The sequence below is a fragment of the Delphinapterus leucas genome, unplaced genomic scaffold, assembly GCF_059928025.1.
Source record: "Delphinapterus leucas isolate spDelLeu-1000000601 "Yukka" unplaced genomic scaffold, BTC_Dleu_Yukka2 spDelLeu_asBTCV2_sq25, whole genome shotgun sequence".
NCBI lineage: Eukaryota > Metazoa > Chordata > Mammalia > Artiodactyla > Monodontidae > Delphinapterus > Delphinapterus leucas.
Genome location: NW_028322234.1, coordinates 12,118,826 through 12,141,244, shown reverse-complemented (window position 1 = coordinate 12,141,244; position 22,419 = coordinate 12,118,826).

Genomic DNA, 22,419 nt, shown 5'->3' with positions numbered 1-22,419 from the left:
ACCTTGGCACTTGGGGATCAGCCTGCCTGAAACATCCTTCTTCCAGCCCTTCCAGCCAGTCACCTCCACAGAGAGGCCTTCCCTGCTGCGTCCCCCTCCTCCCCAAGCTCACACGGCAGTTGGCACCATCTGAGATTACCTTGAATATTTACTTATTCATCTGGCATACTGTGGGTCTCTGCCCTAGACTCCCAGCTCCAGGAAGCCAGGGATCCTGTCTGTCCCTCTGCCCAGTCACTGAGTAAAGGTTAAGAGCTTGGAGTGTGGAGCTGGACTCAGCTACTTTGTAATCTAGGACTCTGGGCAAGTGACACCCACTCTGAGCCTTGGCGGCCTCTTTTGTAAAATGGATAATGACAGTCCCCACTCCGAGGGATGCTGTTGAGGAGGAAGGAGTGGAACAGAGCTGCGAGACACAGGTGAGAGTTCAGTAAATGTTAGCTCAGGTGCTATTGGTCACCACTTTATCCCAGAGGAGGAATTAGGAAGGGGTTCAACTCAGGCCCCATCAACCCCAGGCACCACCACCACCCCAACCTGCCTCCACCCCCTGCCCCCCAGCCATGCCTGGTCTCTTTCCCAGGGGAAGGGCACCACTGGCCTCCGAGCTCCTGCCACAGCCCGCTGCCTGATGCATGTCTGGGCCGGCACACCTGCCCGGCAGGTTCTACTGCCAGGGCCCTCACCCATAGGGGCCGCCCCACCCAATCTGTGCCCACTCTCACTGAGCTGTATCCTCATCTCTGAAAGAGCAAAATGCCTCCCACAGTACCCTCACACCTCCACCCATCCAGAGTCAGAGGGCTGCAGCAGGACTTCCCATTCCCCCCCTCTCCATCTCCCTCTGACCAGTCCTGAGGCATGAATGTGGCTGCAGGGAGGTGCAAACTGACAACTTTCCCACAGCCAGAGACCAGAGCATTCATGGTTTCGGTGGGGTGGGGTGGGGGGGATGGTGGGGGGTTGTCTCAAACTGGAGGTCGAAGGGCCAACTCCGGCTCACAACCTCAAGATTCGGTTGCTTGGCTCAAAGGTTTCCCATTCAAACATCTGTCTGAACTGTACAGAAACACTAGTCTGGTCGGTATATTTGTTTCTCACAGGGGTACGGGTTAATTTTGGAACTGCTATGTACTAGCACTGAACAAATAAGTACATATGTTGTAGATACTGACAACCAGTTTTCATACTGTTGGAGAATGAAGTTACAAATAAGCAGTGTGGTGCTGGATGGGGTTATCATTATGAAGTGTTTATTTTAACAGTTAGATATGAAAGTAAATATGGATGTGAGTGTACACATGGGTTAGTACACACACATTTCCCAGCTCTGTCTGCCGAGGGCTCAGAGCAATGACACCCCGGTAGCAATGAGTACACTCAGCACCCAGATCTTGGTTTCTAAATACCATTTTCCAGTATGAGGAACCAGGGCTTCTTGGAGAAACGACCACTTCTAGGGCTGGGGCAGAGAAACAGCACAAGGGCCCTGGAGCATCTTCTAGACAGAGTGCTTTAAAAAAAAAAATGCCAAAAAGACACCAGAGCCAGTCTGAAAGAACTCCCACTGGCCAAAGCTGGAACAATTTGAACAAAATAAATAGCGATAGAATTGATTTATATGAATAGAATAAATAGAATAAATGTCCACAAATCCATACCGATTTAAATACATGGTTGAATCTATTTTAAAATGAGGGAGAAGGAACAAATCTTCCTGACAGAAGAATTCCAATTAATAAAAGTATAATGAGGGATTCCCTGGCAGTCCAGTGGTTAGGACTCTGCACTTCTACTGCAGGGGGAAAGAGTTCGATCCCTGGTCAGGGAACTAAGATCCCACAAGCTGCATGATGCAGCCAAAAAAAAAAAAAAAGTATAATGAATGATGAAAATAAAAAATCACTGTTAGAATACCACTGTGATAATTGTTGCAGGTAGAATCCACAGATTAATGAGAAAATTAATGGGTAAAACTTTAAGGAGAAAGAAGACATTCGCATAGCCTCAAAGTTTCTCCTCCCAAATATTTATTAATCACCTAGGTGGCCTTAATCTTCGTCCAAAAATTCTTGGAAACTCCCTCTAAAGGGGAGAGCTAAGTTCCCCCCTCCTTGAGGGAAGAAGCTGGACTTTGAGACTTGCTTCTAAAGAATAGAGTGTTGTCCACACAAAAACCTGCACATGGATGTTACTAGCAGCTTTATCCATAATTGTCAAAACTTGGAAGCCACCAAGATGTCCTTCAGTAGGTGAATGGATAAATAAACTGGTACATCCAGACAATGGACTATTAGTCAGCTCAAAAAGAGATGAGCTATCAAGCCATGAAAAGACATGAAGGAAACTTAAATGCATATTCCTAAGTGAAAGAAGCCAATGTGGAAAGGCTACATGATGTATAGTTCCAACCATGTGACATTCTGGAAAAGGCAAAACTATGGGGACAGTAAAAAGATCAGTGATTGGCAGGGATTATGGAGGAGGGAGGGGTGAATAGGCAGAGAACAGGGGATTTTTAGGGCAGTGAAACTATTCTGTATGATACAGTAATGGTAGATACATGTCATTATACATTTGTCCAAACCCATAGAATGTGTAACACAGAGAGTGAACCTCAATGTAAAAACTCTATGGACTTTCGGGACTCCACGTGGTCCAGTGGTTAAGACCGTGCTTCCACTGCAGGGGGCACAGTTTCAATCCCTGGTCCGGAAAATAAGATCCTGGCATGCCTCGCAGTCTCGCAGTGCCGGGGAGGGAAGGGGTGGGGGTGGGGGAGCCACTATGGGCCTATGGACTTTGGGTGATAATGATGTGTTCATGTAGGTTCATCAGTGGTACTAAATACACTGCTGTGGTGTGGGGTGTCCATAGTGGGAGAGGTTGGGAGTGGGGCACGGGGAGTATATGGAACATCTCTGTACTTTCTGCTCAATTTGCTGTGAACCTAAAACTGCTCTAAAAAATAGAGTTTATTGATCAAAAAAAAAGTGGGGGGAGGGATAAATTGGGAGATTGGGGTTGACATGTACACACTACTATATATAAAATGGATAACTAATAAGAACCTACTTTATAGCACAGAGAACTCTACTCAATACTCTGTAATAACCTATACGGGAAAAGAATCTGAAAAAGAGTGGATATGTATATATGTATTACTGATTCACTTTGCTGTACACCTGAAACTAACACCACATTGTAAATCAACTATACTCCAATATAAAATAAAAATTAGGGACTTCCCTGGTGGCGCAGTGGTTAAGAATCCGCCTGCCAATGCAGGGGACACAGGTTTGTTCCCTGGTCCAGGAAGATCCCACATGCCGCGGAGCAACTAAGCCCGTGCATCACAACTACTGAAGCCCGTGTGCCTAGAGCCCGTGCTCTGCAAGAAGAGAAGTCACCGTAATGAGAAGCCCACCCACCACAACGAAGAGTAGCCCCCTGCTCTCTGCAACTAGAGAAAGCCCGCAGGCAGCAACGAAGACCCAACACAGCCAAAAAATTAAATTAAATTTTTTTTAGAAAAGGCAATTTTACAGCCTGAGAGGTCCTCGAGAAGACATATACTCCCAGGCCACGCCACCAGGAGGCTTTGGACATTTCTATTGCCAGCCTGGCCTCTCACAGTATCTGAGCTTGAAATCTCTGGCTGCAGTGCCAGGAGCATGGATTTCAGAGGAGACAGGTAGCAGGGCGACTTTCAGTTTCTAAACTTCCCTGAACCTCCATTTCCTCATCTGAAAATGGGAACACCATGGTCCTCTGCCCATAAGACGCTCACATTTTTGTGGGGGACAAAAAAAAGATCATACACAAGTTATTAAGAGAATTCCATATAGTGACATGTACTATAAACAAATAAAATGTAATGTGTTACGGGAGTGAATGGGGAATTTATTTTATTTTTTTTGGCCGCGCAGCTTGTGGGCCCCAACCAGGGATTGAACCTGTGCCCTTGGCAGTGAAAGTGTGCACTGGACCGCCAGGGAATTCCCGGAATGGGGATCACTTTATTTTTTTTAATTTTTTTTATTATTTATTTATTTTTAAAATTTTATTTACTTATAGATTGATTTTTGGCTGCATTGGGTCTTCGTTGCTGTGCGCGGGCTTTCTTTAGTTGCGGCGAGCGGGGAATACTCTTCGTTGTGGTGCGCGGGCTTCTCCTTGCGGTGGCTTCTCTTGTTGCAGAGCACAGGCTCTAGGCGCGCAGGCTTCAGTAGTTGCAGCACGCAGGCTCAGTAGTTGTGGCTCACGGGCCCTAGAGTGCAGGCTCAGTCTTTGTGGCACATGGGCTTAGTTGCTCCACGGCATGTGGGATCTTCCCGGACCAGGGATCGAACCTGTGTCCCCTCCATTGGCAGGCAGATTCTTAACCACTGCGCCACCAGGGAAGTCCTGGGGACCATTTTAGATCCAAGAGCAGGCAAGGCCTCTTTGTGGAGGTGAAGTGAGCTGAGGTCAGAATAACATGAAGGCAGAGGGAAGGGTGTTCCTGGAAGAGGAATCAGCATGAGCAAAGGCCTAGCTTACTGTACTTCCTTTTTTTTTTTTAATTGAGGGAGTTCCCTGGTGGTCTAGTGGTTAGGACTCAGAGCTTTTCTTTTTTTTTTTTTTAACAAATTTATTTATTAATTTATTTTTGGCTGTGTTGGGTCTTCGTTGCTGTGTGTGGGCTTTCTGTAGTGGCGGCCAGCGGGGGCTACTCTTCATTGCAGTGGCTTCTCTTGTCACAGAGCACGGGCTGTAGGTACGTGGGCTTCTGTAGTTGTGGCACATGGGCTCAGTAGTTGTGGCTCGTGGGCTCTAGAGCGCAGGCTCAGTAGTTGTGGCGCATGGGCTTAGTTGCTCCGAGGCATGTGGCATCTTCCTGGATCAGGGCTTGAACCCATTTCCCCTGCATTGGTAGGCGGATGTTAACCACCGTGCCACCAGGAAAGTCCGAACTCAGCGCTTTCACCGCAGTGGCCTGGGCTCAATCCCTGATTAGGGAACTGAGATCCTAAAGGCTGCGCAGCGCAGCCAAAAAAAAAAAAAAAAATGGAGGTGATAGTCACGTAACCTAAAATTAATCCTCTTAAAGGAACAATTCAGTAGCATTGAGGACATTCACAATGGTATTCAACCACCACCTCTATCTAGTTTCAAAACATTTTCATCACCCCAAAAGGAAACCCCACACCCATTAAACAGTTGTTCCCCATCGCCATCCCCCAGCCCAAGGCAACCACTGATCTGCACTCTGTCTCTATGGATTTCTCTATTCTGGATACGTCGTATAAATGGAATCATACAATATGTGGCCTTTTGCACCAGACTTCTTTCACTTAGCATAATGTTTTGAGGTTCTTCCAGGTTGTAGCAGGCAGCAGGACTTCATTTCTTTTTATGAGTGAATAATACTATTGTATTGATGTACTTATTAAAAATTCTAAAAGGCTCCGAGAAGAGGCTTTGAGTTGGGAGAGTGAGGGGCTTCGTGGCAGGGGGGGGAATCACCTCGTCCCCAGGTGCTGGGCAGAAATTGGGCAGAGCCATGCTTTTCTCCCCTGCTCACTCCGGGCCTGGTGAACTGCCCAGGGGAAAATCTGACCTCATCTTCCTGCACAGATGTCCCCAGATACAGCTTGGGTTAAACCCAGGCCAAGGGCTCCAAAAGCTGGAGACATGGTTGGCAGACCAAGTCCTCAGAAGGCAGAGGAGGCAGGCCCTGATCTTTCCCACCAAGCAGCCCTCTTGGTGCCCCCCTCCCTGCATCCCTCACTTCCAAGTGAGGTTTGGAAACTTGGAGTCAGGTCCTCCTCTCTCTTCCTCTCTCTCTCTCTCTCTCTCTCTTCCCCCTCACACTTAGACATTCATTTCACAGACTAGATAGGGAGGGGAGGGGAAAGAACAATTGGGCAGAGATATTGAATCAGCACATGCAAAAGTGTGGCGGCTGGGCTTCCCTGGTGGCGCAGTGGTTGAGAGTCCGCCTGCCGATGCAGGGGACACGGGTTCGTGCCCCGGTCCGGGAGGATCCCACATGCCGCGGAGCGGCTGAGCCCGTGAGCCATGGCCGCTGAGCCTGCGCATCCGGAGCCTGTGCTCCGCAACGGGAGAGGCCATAACAGTGAGAGGACCGCATATCGCAAAAACAAAAACAAAAACAAAAGTGTGGAGGCTGAAAAGAATGTGTGGGTAAAAGAAACAGAAATCAGGTCAGTAGGGCAGAGTTATGGCTTAGTGGGAGGAAAGAGCAGGAGTGGGAGGTGAAGCTGGGGGTGGGGCAAGGGCAGATCTGGTGGACCTCAAATATCAGGCCTGTGATATCTGTTCACCATCTTGCTGTGTGACTTACTTAACCTCTCTGACCTCAGTCTACTCATCTGTAAAATGAAGTCATGAAAGTCTTTTTCGTTCTCACAGTGATCTTGGGAGTATGAAGGCAATCATTGGTGTAAAGAGCTAACACATTGCTCGGCCCAGAGCTAACCACTTGATAAATGTCAGACTTTTTTTTTTTTGGCCATGTCGTGCAGCATGTAGGATCTTAGTTCCTGACCAGGGATCGAACCCAGGCCCCTGCAGTGAAAGCACGAAGTCCTAACCACTGGACCATCAAGGAATTCTCAGACACTTGGCTTGTTTCTATTCTTTTTCTTCTTTTATTTTTGGCTACCTTGAAAAATGCTATGAACCTTTGTGTACAGGTTTGTTGTTGTTGTTGTTTTGTTTTTTGGTTGCACCGGGTCTTAGTTGCAGCAGGCGTGCTCCTTAGTTGTGGCATGCATGTGCGATCTAGTTTCCTGATCAGGGATCGAACCTGGGCCCCCTGCACTGGGAGCGTGGAGTCTTATCCACAGCACCACCAGGGAAGTCCCTGTATACAGGTTTTTTTATGTGGACATATATTTTCATTTCTATTGGGAATATATCTAGGAGTGGAATTGTGGTGTCATGTGGTAATTCTCTGCTGAACATCTTGAGGAACTGCCAAACTTTTCCAAAGTGATTGCCCTGTTTTACATTCCCACCAGCAATATATAGGGGTTCTGATTTCCCCACATCCTGCTAACACTTGTTATTTTCCGTCCTTTTTAAATTTTATTATTTATTTATTTATTTTTGGCTGTGTCGGGTCTTCGTTGCTGTGCGCAGGCTTTTCTCTAGTTGCAGGGAGCGAGGGCTCCTCTTTGTTGCGGTGTGCAGGCTTCTCATTGCGGTGGCTTCTCTTCTTGTGCAGCACAGGCTATAGGCACGCGGGCTTCAGTAGTTGTGGCGCACGGGCTCAGTAGTTGTGGCACAAGGGCTTAGTTGCTCCGCGGTATGTGGGATCTTCCCGGACCAGGGATCGAACTCGTGTCCCCTGCAGGAGGATTCTTAACCACTGTGCTACCAGTGAAGTCCCTTCCGTCCTTTTTTATTACAGTCATCCTGGTGGGCGTGAAGTGGCATCTCATTGTGGTTTGATAGTTATTACTTTTTGTTATTATTTTTATTGATCCCAATGCCCACACTGCAGTGCATCCTTCCTCCTGTCCTTCCCCACTCACGACCCTCCTGTAACTCCTTGGAGCACTTTGAAGAAAGCTCAAGCAGAGGGGAGAAGGGATAAATTAGGAGTTTGGGTTAAACATATCCACACTACTATATGTAGAATAAGTAACCAACAAGGACCTACTATATAGCACAGGGAACTAGACTCAAAATTTTGTAATAACCTATAAGAGAAAAGAATCTGGAAAGAAAAGATATATATGCATGTATAACCGAATCACTTTTCTGTATATCTGAAACAAACACAACATTGTAAATAAACTCTACTTCAATTAAAACAACTAATAAAAAAAGAAAGCAAGCTCAGGCAGCCCAGGCCTTTGCCAACTGGCTCTTCCCCTGCTCCCCACCCCCTACCATACCATACCTCTTGTCTCTAAATCTCCAAATCTGGCAACTGTTCCTCATGGTCAGAGAAGCAGGATTTGGGGTCAGAGAGACGTGGGTTGGAATTCTGGCTCTGATGATCTTGGGCAGATGGATTGACATCTGTGAGCCTCAGTTTCCTCATCAGTTAAATGGGAATCATAACTATTCCCCTCTCATACGGTTCAGTGAGACTGGTCGTGTCAACTGTCTAGTGCAATGCCTGGCATTGAGTAGGGGCTGTATTAATCAGGATGTGTTTAGTTGAAAGTTCCAGGAAAAAAAAATTAAGTCCAACTTAAAAACAACTCAAACTGGCGTGGGGGCAGTGGTTAGGAATGAATTGACTCCCGTAGCTGAAAATCTAGGGATCTAGGAGTTGGGTTAACTTCAGGCATACCTGGATCAAGAAGCTCCAGTGTCACCAGGAATCTAACTCTGTCTCTTGGCTCAGCTGGGCTTTCATCTCATCAAGCTCCCCTTTGGGTGGCAGAGATTCTTCCTGGCACTACAGATCCATTATTCCCACTCAGTAGCAACTTGGAAAAAGATATCCAGTCACCCCAGGGTTCCACCAGAAGTCCTAGTACTGAATTTCATTGGCCCAGCTAGGATCACATGTCATAACCAAACCAATCTCCTGGTCTGGGGAGTGGACTGCTCTGATTGGTCAGGTTGGAGAATGTGGGCGGAGTCAACCCAAAATTGGTCTGAGCATCTTCACGTGGGCCATTAGGAGTCCTCAAACTTTGGTGGGTTGCTTTTCAGGCATCTGAGATGAGAAGGGCATGGAACAGAAAGGGCAGAAGTTAAATTCAGGGAGTTCAGTTTAGGGCCAGTTGAGTTTGAGATGCCTCCCCGCCATCGGGTGGTGCCACTGAGTCATCAACTGAATATGAGACATGCATTCACCTGGTGTCTTGGTGGCTTACATTCTTTTTATTGATTTTATGAAAATGTAATTTCCTTTTGAAGGATACAATTAAGAAATGTAATTATTATGATGTATAATTTCTCCACCTGGAGTAAATTACCTTCTTTTTTTCTTTAGCTGTCTCTCTTAGAAGTTCTGGTAATTTATCTCAATCCAACTTTCCAAATGATAAAATTCATCAGATAATCTATAGGTAGCACTCTGTTTTCCTCTTGGGTTCTTTTTGCTGGGGTATTCCTCCTGCCGCCATCCCAGGAATTCTCTTCATCTCTTTCCTAAGCTGGAATCCCTGTTTCCTCAGTCTCATGTCTTCTTTTTTTCTTTGTTTACCCCTCTGTTTTTGTGGAGTGCATCCTGCAGTAAATTTCTGAGAACGTAAGAGCATCAAAGATAACATTTCTGAGTCCTTCCATGTTTTGAAATGTGTTTACTTGCTCCTCACACTTGATCAATATTTTGGCTGGAAATAGTGGTCTGGATTGAAAATCCTTTTCTGTCAGAATTTTGAATCCATATCCCCATTGTCTCTCTCTCTCTCTCTCTTTTTTTTTTTGATGTATTGGTATTTATTGGAAAGAAACATGCTCCTCTCACACACCTGAGGGCAGGAAGCAAAGGCAAGTTCTCAGCAGGAGTGGGACGGGGAACCTCTCTCTCTTTTTAAAATAGATTTATTTATTTATTTATTTATTTTTGACTGCGTTGGGTCTTCGTTGCCGCATGCGGGCTTTCTCTCATTGCGGCAAGCGGGGGCTACTCTTCGTTGTGGTGCACGGGCTTCTCATTGCAGTGGCTTCCCTTGTTGCAGAGCATGGCCTCTGGGCACAGGGGCTTCAGCAGTTGTGGCATGCAGGCTCAGTAGTTATGGCGCATGGGCTTAGTTGCTCCATGGCATATGAGATCTTCCTGGACCAGGGATCGAACCCATGTCCCCTACACTGGCAAGCGGATTCTTAACCATTGCACCACCGGGGAAGCCCCCATTGTCTCTTTGTTTCCCATGTCTTTGAATGTGCTGTTCTACCAGGAAGGCACTTCCTTCCTTCCTCTCTTTTTCTCACTAATTCTCACTCATCCTTTAGATGCTACGATAAACATTTCTGGGGATCACTATCTATTGAATGAAAAACTACTTCAATTAGGTGACTCTCTTGACTAATTTTGGCCATTGAAATATGAGATGTATGCAATGACATACATCACTTCTGCATGTCAATCAATTCTGAGGAAGCATCAAAAAGCCCACACAAGGACTTCCCTGGTGGCAGAGTGGTTACGAATCTGCCTGCCAATGCAGGGGACACGGGTTTGATCCCTGGCCCAGGAAGATCCCACATGTCACGGAGCAACTAAGCCCGTGCACCACAACTACTGAGCCTGCACTCTAGAGCCCGAGAGCCACAACTACTGAGCTCGCGTGCCACAACTACTGAAGCCCCAGCACCTAGAGCCCATGCTCTGCAACAAGAGCAGCCACCGCAATGAGAATCATGCGCACCGCAACAAAGAGTAGACCCCACTCGCCGCAACTGGAGAAAGCCCATGCATAGCAACGAAGACCCAACGCAGTCCCAAAATAAACTAATTAATTAAATAATTCTTTTTTTTTGTTTTTTTTTTGCTGTACGTGGGCCTCTCACCGCTGCGGCCTCTCCCATTGCGGGGCACAGGCTCCAGACGCGCAGGCTCAGCGGCCATGGCTCACGGGTCCAGCCGCTCCGCGGCATGTGGGATCCTCCCAGACCGGGGCACGAACCCGTGTCCCCTGCATCGGCAGGCGGACTCTCAACCACTGTGCCACCAAGGAAGCCCTTAAATAAATAATTTAAAAAAAACAACAAAAAAAAGCCCACACAAGCTTCTCCAGTCTCTCTCTTGTTCCTTTGTGGCAACTGAGGCAGTGAGTTCCTGATGGTACAGCCACAAGGTGGTACGTACCTGGTCAGCTTGGACCCCTTCATGACTGTGTAGAGCTGAGCCTCTGCCAGCTCATGTAGGATGAGTAACATGAGGGGGGAATAAACTTTGGTTGTGTTAAACCATTGGACTTTGGTCTTGTTTGCTATTGCAGGGAAACTTGACCTATTCAGACTAATACAGAGCCCAACTTAAATGTGGCTTCCTCGGAAGTCCTCCTGGATCACAGCCCCCAAACTAGGTTACTTCCTGTTATTGTAAGCTTGCATTCCTATGTGACCCTTATTGCAATCATAACTATGTAATTATTTGTGTAATGAATTCAACATTTATCTCCTTTATCCTACCTCAAAGACCCCAAGAGGAGACCGTGGTATTTGTCCTCTTTCTATAGCACTGTGCCCAGCATAGAGCTTGGCACATAGTAGATGCCCAGGATAAATTTGTGGGGTTTTGTTTGTTTGGTTGGTTGGCTTTTAGTAGTAGTGTTTTAACTTTAAAAAATTTTTATTGAGGGACTTCCCTGGTGGTCCAGCGGTTAAGACTCTGTGCTCCCAATGCAGGGGATGAGGGTTAGATCGCTGGCCGGGGAAATAAGATCCCACATGCCATGCAGTGCAGCCAAAAAAAAAAAAATTTATTGAAATATAGTTGATTTACAATGTTGTGCTAGTTTAAGGTGTACAGCAAAGTGATTCAGTTATATATCTATATCTATCTATACTTTATCTATCTATTAGATTCTTTTTCGTTATAGGTAATTACAAGACATTGAATATAGTTTCCTGTGCTATACAGTAGGTCCTTGTTTGTTATCTATTTTATGTAAAGTAGTGTGTATATTTTAATCCCAAACTCCTAATCTATCCCTACCCCCAGGATACATTTGTTGAATGAAAGAAGAGTTTGGCATCCTTTCAGCCAAAAAGGCAGTCATAATGTGAGTTCATTTCTAGAGCATTCTCTCACACAACTCTGGGTGCAATAAAGGCATGAGAGGTAGGACAAGGGGGCTCTAAGGAAGCAAGGAAGTTTGACTAGGAGAGTGATCTATGTGAGAAAGCATCTTTATACATATTTGTGTTTCCTTCAAGAGTGTGTAATTTAGTCAGCTCAGCCTAGGAGGGATGATTTCACTAAGGAGCATGGGAACTGGGTGGAGAAGCACAAAACATTCTTGAAATTGCTGAGAGACCCAGGATGAAATTCAGGCACTGACGCCAAAATACAATCACCAGAATACAGTCACCAATCCTACCTCACTGGATTCCACTCAAATGGAATTTTGTGTCCGTGTCCTAATGTTACCATACTGATTTGTTTTGCCCACCACGAACCCGTGTCCCCTGCATCGGCAGGTGGACTCTCAACCACTCCCCACCAGGGAAGCCCCAGGGTCAGTCTTTTTCATTTTAGCTGTTCTGGTGGGTTGGTGGTGGTATCTGATTGTCATGTTATTTTGCATTTTCCTGATGGCTTTTGATAAGAATCTTTTCATGTGCTTATTTGGCATCCATTTGTCTTTTGTGAAGAGACTGTATAGATCTTTTGCCTGTGCTTTTATTGGGTTGCTTTCTGAGTTTTAAATGTATGACGACTATGAAGATGACCACTGGGAATAACAGTAGTTCGCCCACTGTATGACCTCTATTTCTGATACTTTATTTCCTCATCTGTAAAATGGGTTTAATAATCGTATCTAGGGACTTCCCTGGTGGTGCAGTGGTTAAGAATACTCCTGCCAAGGGGCTTCCCTGGTGGCGCAGTGGTTGAGAGTCCACCTGCTGATGCAGGGGACACGGGTTCGTGCCCCGGTCTGGGAGGATCCCACATGCCGCGGAGCGGCTGGACCCGTGAGCCATGGCCGCTGAGCCTGCGCGTCCGGAGCCTGTGCTCCGCGACGGGAGAGGCCACGACAGTGAGAGGCCTGCATACCACAAAAAAAAAAAAAAAAAAAAGAATACTCCTGCCAATGCAGGGGACACGGGTTCGATCCGTCGTCCGGGAAGATCCCACATGCCGTGGAGCAACTAAGCCCGTGAGCTACAACTACTGAGCCCGCATGCCACAACTACTGAAGCCCACGTGCCTAGAGCCTGTGCTCCGCCACAAGAGAAGCCACTGCAATGAGAAACCCTCGCACCGCAACAAAGAGTAGCCCCTGCTCTCCACAACTAGAGAAAGCCCGTGTGCTGCAACGAAGACCCAAAGCAGCCAATAAATAAATAAATAAATTTATTTAAAAAATAATTAGATCTAACTTCTAGGGTTGTACTGAGGGTTAAATGACTTAAGACAGGTAAAGCCAGTAGAGCAAGTCTTGAGGGAATTGATCTTGAACCCTGGAGAAGTCAGCTGAGGAGATTCAGAAAGAGCTGGGGATGCTAATTATTAGAGAAATGCAAGTCAAAACTACAGTGAGGTACCACCTCACCCTGGTCAGAATGGCCATCAATAAAACTCTACAAATAACAAATGCTAGAGAGGGTGTGGAGAAAAGGGAACCCTCCTACACTGTTGGTAAGAATGTAAACTGGAGGAGCCACGTTGGAAAACAGTATGGAGTTTCCTCAGAAAACTAAAAATAGAATTACCATACGATAATCCCACTCCTGTGCATATATCCAGACAAAACTCTAATTCAAAAAGATACATTCACCCCAATGTTCATAGCAGCACTATTCACAATAGCCAAGATATGGAAACCACCTAAATGTCCATCGACATGTGCATGGATAATGAAGATGTGGTACATGTATACAGTAGAATACTACTCAGCCATAGAAAAGAATGAAATAATGCCATTTGCAGCAACATGGATGCAACTAGAGATTGAAGTGAAGTAAGTCAGAAAGAGACAAATACCGTATGATATCACTTATATGTGGAATCCAAAATATGACACAGATGAGCCTATCTATGAAATAGAAACAGACTCACAGACATAGAGAACAAACTTGAGGTTGCCAAGGGGGAGGGGGTGTGGGGGAGGGATGGAGTGGTTTGGGGTTAGCAGATGGAAGCTTTTATGTATAGAATGGATAAACAACAAGGTCCTGGGACTTCCCTGGTGGTCCAGTGGTTAAGAATCCGCCTTCCAGTGCAGGGGACACGGGTTCTATTCCTGGCCGGGGAACTAAGATCCCACATGCATTCTGCAACTAAGAGGCCTGCATGCTGCAACTAAGAAGTCTGCATGCTGCCACGAAGAGCCCGTGTGGCGCAACTAAGACCTGGTGCAGCCAAAATAAATAATAAATAAATATTGCTTAAAAATCATTATAGGGCTTCCCTAGTGGCACAGTGGTTAACAATCTGCCTGCCAATGCAGGGGACTCGGGTTCGAGCCCTGGTCCAGGAAGATCCCACATGCCGTGGAGCAAAAAAGCCCGTGCTCCACAGCCACTGAGCCTGCTTTCTAGAGCCCGTGAGCCACAACTACTGAAACCTACGTGCCTAGAGCCCGTGCTGCACAATAAGAGAAGCCACTGCAATGAGAAGCCCGCGCACAACAACGAAGACCCAATGCAGCCAAAAATAAATAAATTAAATAAATAAATTTATTTTAAAAATCATTATAAAATTTTTTAAGGTTTTATATATATGTATAACTGAATCACTTTGCTGTAAACAGAAATTAACACGCCATTGTAAATCAACTCTACTTAAATTTAAAAAGCTGGGAGGAGGCTCTTAGGACAGCTAAGTTCCTTAATCATTCAGTCATTTAAAAAACAATTACTGTGTGTCTGTCATGTAACAACACAAGAGGCACCAGAGAGCCGGGAAGGCTGGTTTTCTCTCCTTGTCATCGCTGGCCCGGTGCAGGACACTGAGAGTGACCATGGATGTTCTTCTTTTTTTTAACTGAAGTAAAGTTCACTTAAAATATTCTATTAGGGACTTCCCTGGTGGAGCAGTAGTTAAGAATCCACCTGCCAATGCAGGGGACACAGGTTCGAGCCCTGGTCCAGGAAGATCCCACATGACGCAGAGCAACTAAGCCCGTGCACCACAACTACTGAGCCTGCACTCTAGAGCCCGCGAGCCACAACTACTGAGCCCACGTGCCACAACTACTGAAGCCCGTGCACCTAGAGCCCGTGCTCCGCAACAAGAGAAGCCACCACAACGAAAAGCCCGCATGCCACAATGAAGACCCAACGCAGCCAAAAATAAATAAATAAAATAAATAAATTTATTTAAGAAAATAATAATATAAAAATAAAATATTCTATTAGTTTAAGCTGTACAATGTAGTGAATTGATATTTTTGTAGATTATACTCCATTTTAAGTCATTATAAAGTATTGGCTATATTCCCCGTGTGGTACAATGTAGCCTGTAGCTTATTTATTTTATACATAGTAGTTTCTACCTTTTAATCTCCTCCCCCTATGTTGCCCCTTCCCTCCTTCCTCAGCCCACTGGTAACTTTTAGTTTGTTCTCTGTATCTGTGAGTTTGTTTCTGTTTTGTTATATTCACTTATTTGTATTATTTTTGGATTCCACATAAGTCAACATACAGTATTTGTCTTTGTCTGACTTATTTATTTTTTAAAAAAATATTAATTAATTAATTTATTTGCTTGTGCCGGGTCTTAGTTGCGACAGGCAGGCTCCTTAGTTGTGGCGTGCGAACTCTTAGTTGCGGCATGTATGTGGGATCTAGGGAAGTCCCACAGTCGCCACCAGGGAAGTCCCTGTCTGACTTATTTCACTGAGCATAATGCCCCCGAGGCCCATCCATGGTGTTGCAAATAGCAGAATTTCATTCTTTTTGAGAATTCCCTGGCAGTCCAGTGATTAAGACTCTGCGCTTCCGCTGCAGGGGGCACAGGCTCGATCCCTGGTTGGGGAACTAAGATCCCACAAGCCACGTGGTGCAGCCAAAAAAAAAAAAAAGTAATTCATTCTTTACCGTGGATGCTCTTGAAGGAATAATGGAGTTAGGACTGTTGTGGCTCTTCTCTTCGTGGGGCTTTTGCTCTCACAGGGGACACTGGGATTAACAAGCGATGACACCATTGTAAAGATGTAATAATTCATTTGTGGTCAGGAGGAGCCTGAGAATAAAGAGAGCCTGGCCCAAGCTGGAGGTCAGGGCAGGCCTCTTAGAGCAGGTGATTGGCAAGCCAAGACCTGAAGAAGAGAAGGGATAAACAGGCTGCACTCATTTCCTAAGGCTGCTGCAATAAATTACTGCAGAGCGGGTGCCTTGAGACAGAAATGGATTCTCTCTCAGTGCTGGAAGTTAAAAGTCCAACATCAAGGTATCAGCAGAGCTATGCTCTCTCTGAAGGCTCTAGGGGAGAGGGGAGAATCATGCCTTGTCTCTTTCCTAGCTTCTGGTGGTTACTGGTCTTCTTTGTTGTTTGTTTTTTTGTTTTTTGCGGTACACGGGCCTCTCACTGTTGTGGCCTCTCCCATTGCAGAGCACAGGCTCCGGACGCGCAGGCTCAGCGGCCATGGCTCACGGGCCTAGCCGCTCTGCAGCATGTGGGATCTTCCCGGACCGGGGCATGAACCCGTGTCCCCTGCATCGGCAGGCGGACTCTCAACCACTGCACCACCAGGGAAGCCCTGGCCTTCTTGGTTTTGCACAAAGCTGCATCACCCCAATCTTGGCCTCCATGGTCACATGACTTTCTTCCTCTGTGTCTGTCTGCATCTCTCTTCTCTAAAGACATCAGTCATATTGGATTCAGGACCCACCCTAATTCAGTATGATCTCATCTTAACTAATTACATCTGCAAAGTACCCTATTTCCAAATAAGGTCACAACCTCAAGGACCTGGGGTTTGGATTTCAACATATCTTTTGTGGAGAAACAATACAGCCCACAAGGCAGGACAGCCCGTGACAGTCATTGTTATTTGGAATCTGAGGTGGTGGCCCCAGGCCAATCCAGACAAGCCTGGGGTGGCCCTGTGGGGGCGCCTGGCATCTGGTTTGTTTAAGGTAGTGGGACCTTGCAGGAGGAGGAGGGAAGAGAGGAGAAGGGGTTCAAAGAGCAGAGTCAGTACCTTTGGAGATACAGACTGGGCTCCAGCCCTACACCAGGCTCCAAGGAGTCCACCGCAATTCAGGCAGAGACTATCTGGGAACATGGAGCGAAGGACCCAGGGTTCCAGCTGCATCTGGGATGTCTCCTGTCTTCACCTGGGCAATGGTTACATTTCCTGCACTAATACAGTAGCCACTGGCCACATGTGGCTCTTGAAATGTGTCCAATTCAAATTGAGGCGTTCTATGGTTGTAAAAAAAACACATGAACTATATCAGATTTTGAGAACAGTACCCCCCAAAAAGGTAAAATAGCTCATTAATAATTTTTTATACTTGTTACATGATCGTATTTTGTGTATAGTGGGTTAAGTACAAAGTATTATTAAAATTAGTCACCTATTTCTTGTAATTTTTTTATGGAGATAGAATTGACATATAACATTGTATTCATTTTAAGTATACAACAGAATGATTTGCTGTATGTATATGCTCTGAAATGTTCGCCACAATCAGTTTATTTAACATCCATCACCACACATAGTTCGATTTATTTTTCTTGTGATGAGAATTTTCAAGATCTGCTCTCTTAGCAACATTCACATGCAAAATACAGTATTATTAACTATAATCACCGTGCTGTACATGACATTCCCATGACTTATTTGTCTTATAATTGGAAGTTTGTACCTTTGACTCTGTTCACTGATTTCATCCACCACTCACCGTCTCTGGCAACCATCTACCTGTTCTCTGTATCTGCAAGTTTGTTTTTTTTAAGATTCCACATATAAGTGAGATCCTGCAGTATCTGTCTCTGTCTGACTTAGTTCCTTCTTTTTGTGGTTGAGTAACGTTTATATATATATATAACGTTTATATATATATATATACACACACACACACACACACACACACACTTTTTTTTTTTTGCCACGCCACTTGGCATGCACGATATTAGTTCCCCCACCAGGGCTCGAACCCGTGCCCCCTGCGGTGGAGGCACAGAGTCCTAACCACTGGACCACCAGGGAATTCCCCTATATCACATTTTCTTTATCCATTCATCCACTGGTAGACATTTAGGTTGCTTGCTTCCACATCCTGGCTATTGTAAGTAACCCTGTAATAAACATGGGAGTGCACATATCTTTTTGAGATAGTGATATCATTTCCTTCAGATAAATACCCAGAAGTAGAATTGCTGGATAAATGATAGTCCTGTTTTTAATTCTTTGAAGAACCACCATACAGTTTTCCATAGTGGCTGCACCGGTTTTACATTCCCACCAACAGTGTTGAAGGGTTCCCTTTTCTCCACACCCTCACCAACACTTGTTATCTCTTGTCTTTTTGATAATAGTCGTTCTAACACCTGTTAGAACGACTATTATCATAGTCACTGTGGTTTTGATTTGCATTTCTCTGATGATTAGTGATGTCAAGCACCTTTTCATGTACCAGTTGGCCATCTGTATGTCTTCTTTGGAAGAATATCTATTCAGATCCTCTGCCTGTTACCAGAAAACCCGCCTCTTTGTGGGTGTCAAGCCAAAAGACACAACCAAGCCGAAGATAAGATAAGAGCGAGTGAAGGAAGGATTTATTACTTGCAGCAAGTAAGGAGAACCCCGGGGATCTCTCCCAAAGCAGTATCTCCCCAGGCAGTAAAATTGGGGACGTTTTAAGCTAAGATTATATGCATATCCATGAAGGGGTTTGAGCAGAGGAGAATTCAGCATAGAATTTGGACAAAGGTTGACAGAGTCCAAGCTTAAGTTGATGAAATCAAGAGGGTCAGAAAAGGTCAACATCATCATTCCTTAGGTTCTAGTTGATCTGGTGACTGAGCACTTGAGGGGAGTTTGAATTGTGCAAAACAGCTCAAGGGAGTGCTTCAAGCTACTCTTTACCACTGAAACAGAACTGGAAGTCTTTACAACGGATTTATTATCTTTGCTACTGTTACTTCTCTTGCCTGATAACAGTGGTTCATTCCTGCATTCTTTTGTTCTCTTAAGATCATTAATTACTGAGACTCATTCAAGGGCAAGCCCTGGGGCCGGCCTTAGATCACAAAATGGCTTAGGTAAAAAATGGCTTCTCTTATGTCAAAAAGGTATATCTGGTTCTTTTCTTCCAGGGACCCTTACCCTATCTGCTTACATGCCCACTTTTTAAAAAAAATTTATTTATTTATTTGGCTGCGTCAGGTCTTAGTTGCGGCACACGGCGTCTTCGTTTTGGCACGTGGGCTCTTCCTTACGCGCACAGGCTTCTCTCTAGTTGTGGCACACAGGCTCTAGAGCGTGGGCTCAGTAGTTGTGCACAGGCTTTGTTGCCCCACAGCGTGTGGGATCTTAGTTCCCCGACCAGGGATTGAACCCACGTCCCCTGCACTGGAAGGCAGATTCTTAACCACTGGACCACCAGGAAAGTCCCCCATGCCCACTTTTTTTTTTTTTTTTTTTTTTTTTTTGCTGTATGTGGGCCTCTCACCATTGTGGCTTCTCCCGTTGCGGGGCACAGGCTCCGGACGCGCAGGCTCAGCGGCCATGGCTTACGGGCCCAGCCACTCTGCGGCACGTGGGATCCTCCCGGACCGGGGCACGAACCCGTGTCCCCTGCATCAGCAGGCGGACTCTCAACCACTGTGCCACCAGGGAAGCCCCCCCATGCCCACTTTTTAATTGAACTAGCTGTATTTTTTTTTTACATGGCTACTAGAATATTGAAAAATGTACCTCATGTTATGTTTCTATTAAACAGTGCTGCTCTAGATTTTTTTTTTTGTGGTGGAAATGTTCATGAAAATAATTTTATAAATAGGTTCTTCCAGCTGTTGTGTGGATTTGAGGGGTCAGAGATGGCATTCAGGAGGCCAGGAAGGATGCAACAGTGGTGGTGGGGGCCAGACCTCAGAGGGCAGTGGTGGGAATAAGAAAGACAATGGCAGTAACAATTCAAAGTGAAGTGGTGGTTGCTGTGTTTTAAACATTTTGCATATTCCTTTAATTCTTCTCCCAAACCCTAGGAACTAGGCACTATTACTATCCCATTTGGCAGATGAAGAAACTGAGGTATAGAGAAGCAAGGTCACCTGTCTAAGACACCTGGCTGCAGCATCTGCCCATAACTATTGTGCTCCTTTGGGGACATGAGGACAATTGGGGACAGATTAGTAAGTGGACTGACAGACCCCCAGGAAGGAAGGCAATGAAGGCTGGGTGGGGAGAAGCCAAGGGCATGGGAGGAAAAGCCAGTGGGGGTGAAAAACCGAAACTGGGGAAACTGGGGGACATCCCAGGGGGGATACAGGTGGCAGCTGGGTGCTGGGTGGGGATAGAGACCCAGGTGGGGAGCTGACATTGTCGCTGTACTTGTATGGAAGGCGAGTGAAGGGAAGAAATTGAAGGTCACACTGTGAATCACTGCCCTCCTCCAGGAAGGAGCTGTTGCAGGAAGGGGGACCCCTTCCAGTGCCTGAGAGTGGGCTCTTGTCTAACACGGAAATGAATTGTCCTAGGGGACACACGTACCGACAAAGCAAAAGACTTTATTGGAAAGGGGCGCCCGGGTGGACAGCAGCAGGGTAAGGGAACCCAGGAGAACTGCTCTGCCACGTGGCTCGCAGTCTTAGGTTTTATGGTAATGGAGTTAGTTTCCGGGTTGTCTCTGGCCAGTCATCTTGCTTGGCCCATATATAGTCTGACTCAGGGTCCTTTCTGGTGGCGCGTGCATCTCAGCCAAGACGGACCCTAGCGCGAAGGATCCTGGGAGGTCTGTAGGACAATATTATGGGCTGGCATCTCCTCCCTCCTTTTGGCCCCTCCCAAATTCCCCCAGTTAGTTTCGGCGGCAGCACCATATTCTTTATTGGGAGCTCCTGTTGTGAGACAGCTCATGCAAGTGGTTAGCGTCCTGCCTGACCAAGGCGGGGGATTTCGGTCAACAGCTGCGACCATGGTTGGGGCGGGGTTCAGCCAGCAAATCAAACAGAAGGGGTCACCTGGGGCCACCCCAGTCCATCCGTCCTCTGTGAAGCTATCAGCTCTCCTTCCACTCCACAAGTTGTTTGACAACTACCATATGCCAGGCCCCCCGTTGAGTGTTGAGGAGGCAGCAGTGACCAAGATGGACAGAGATGCCTGCTCTAGTGATGTGGTGGGGACAGAGGTGATAAACATAAAAATTATACATATAAATATAAGATCAGTGCTGTGGTCTGAACATTTGTGTCCCCCCCAAAAAACTCACAGGTTGAAATCAAACCCGCTAGTGTGATGGTATTAGGAGGAGGAGCCTTTGGGAGGTGATTAGGTTTAGATGAGGATATGAGGGTGGAGCCCCCCCCAATGGGATTAAAAAGAGGGAAGAGACACGAGATATCTCTCTCTCTCTGTATAATGCACCAAGGAAAGGCCATGTGAGGACTTCGCTAGGAATAGGGCCCTCACCATGCACTAATGTTACAGCAGTCCAAGCTGACTCAGACAATCAGGTTATGGTAACTGCTCTGGAAAAAAAAAAAAGCAGGGAAGGGGGAAGGATCCCAAGGGTAGGGGTGGGGTGGAATTTTGAAGGTGGTCACACTGCAGGGGTGACCTTTGAATAGTCCTGAAAGAGGTTGAGGGACAGCCATGCAGATATCTCAGGGAAGAGAGGTCTAGGCAGAGGCAACAGCAAGTGCAAAGGTGAGGTGGATTGGTACCTGTTGAATTTGAGGAAGGAGGCAGGTGTGTGGTTGAAGGGAAGTGAATGAGGGGAGAACCCAAGGTGAGAAAGTCAGGGAGGTGACTGTACTTTTGTGTCTTCTTCACATTGCATGCCCTCGTCTAAAGCCTTCATCCAACTTCCTTCTGCCTGCTGAGGACAGAGCCCGTGGGCTGGCCACTAGAGGGCACCCTCTCTGTGGTTCCCAGGGCACTCATCCTGCCTTTGAGGTCATGAGTGGCTTTCTCTGAGCCCTAACTGTGCCTCAAATGCCTCGCTAAGCGCTTTACCAGAATGAACTCAGCTCGTCCTCCTAACATTCCCCTGAGTTAGATGCACTGAAAAATTTTTACAGCTTTCTTGACGTATAACTGACATACAACAAACCACACGCTTTTAATGTGTACAATCCGTTGAGCTTTCACATGCTGGAAACCATCACCACAATCAAGATACTTAACACATCCCAAGCCCTTTTTTATCCCTCGCTCCCACCTCTCCCCCCCCCCACCCCCAGGCAACCACTGATCTGCTTTCTATGACTATAGATGAGGTTGCATTTTCTGGAGTTTAAATAAATGGAACCAGCGAGTACATACTCTTCTTTTTTGTCTGGCTTCTTTCCCTCAGCAAAATTAGAAGATTCGTGTATGTTGTTGCGTGTACTTGAGCCCTTCTGCTCCTGGGGAAACTAAAGCACGTAGGGGTGTGGCTTGAAGGGGGAGTTTGGGGGAGTGGGTGTCACGCACAGGTTGGGCCCCCGACCGAGGCAGGTCTCGGGTGCTCAGCCCGCAGAGCAGCGCTCTGATCCTGTGGCGGACGTGGGCAAGCGCAAACCGCGTAGGGGTCCGGCCTGGGGGTCAGTCCCCCTGCGCACGGAGGGGGCGGGGCCGGGAGGGGCGGGGCCGGAACCGGCGAGGGGCGGGGCCTGGC